This window comes from Penaeus monodon, chromosome 29, assembly GCF_015228065.2.
Source record: "Penaeus monodon isolate SGIC_2016 chromosome 29, NSTDA_Pmon_1, whole genome shotgun sequence".
Taxonomy (NCBI): domain Eukaryota; kingdom Metazoa; phylum Arthropoda; class Malacostraca; order Decapoda; family Penaeidae; genus Penaeus; species Penaeus monodon.
In genome coordinates this window covers 3,334,770-3,335,522 of record NC_051414.1, presented here as the reverse complement: position 1 = coordinate 3,335,522, position 753 = coordinate 3,334,770, and the positions used below count along the sequence as shown (strand labels likewise).

At 39.3% G+C, this 753-nt stretch overlaps 1 protein-coding gene and 1 long non-coding RNA gene across 2 annotated transcripts in view; both read right to left on the bottom strand.

Annotated features, from left to right (window-relative positions):
- LOC119591906 (ankyrin repeat and sterile alpha motif domain-containing protein 1B-like) overlaps positions 1-753 on the bottom strand; it is a gene marked incomplete in the record, with an annotated part of 115,155 nt that overhangs the window by 39,876 nt on the left and 74,526 nt on the right.
- Positions 7-753, bottom strand: part of LOC119591908 — a 47,245-nt gene continuing 46,498 nt past the window's right edge. Inside the window, exon 3 of the long non-coding RNA XR_005230383.1 lies at positions 7-707. This is a non-coding gene — a long non-coding RNA (uncharacterized LOC119591908). The remainder of the gene's footprint in view (positions 708-753) is intronic.

Genomic DNA, 753 nt, shown 5'->3' with positions numbered 1-753 from the left:
GGTAATGAGGTTAGTGTCCTTCCTCGGTTCACGCCCACACAGTCCGCGAGAGACAACAACCTCGCAGTAGTATTTCTTCGGCAACGTAGCCTCCTTGCAGCAGCAACAACAACAATAATAATAGTAGTAATGCCAGTGTCATGAGGGTGGCACTTACGTCTTTCTTCCCTTCTATCTGTGTGTCATACCGAGGTTGTGTCATCCTCTTGTCACCATCACACCGTCGTCACCAATTCATCACTACAGTCATCACCATACCTCCATCACTAACACCACCGACAAAAATGTCATCACCATCAACCACCACTATTTTTTTTTCTTATCACCGTGGCCGAATAAAAAAAAAGAAAAGAATTTTCACTCTTAAAAAAAAAGTCTCGATATCAAAGCTTGGCAACACAGTCTTGGCACACTCACGCATATTTACATAAAAAGTCACTATATAAAAATATATTCAAACTATTACATAACAAAACTAAAAAAATATGCATGTAAAAACGACACCAAAAAAATACATTAAAAAAAAGGCGATTCGCCATACTGCATGATATCCTATTATTAAAATCCACATGATTCTTGACCTATCAAAGCGAATAATTACATCCAAGGTCAAAGGTCAATCAGAGCACAATCCAAGATCCGGGTTATGAGGCATCCTTAACCTTCAAATCGGAGACCAAACCATCACCATCATCACCATCACCACCCTTGGAGCGGATAAGAAAGAAAAAATATACAGTAAATAAAAGGGGG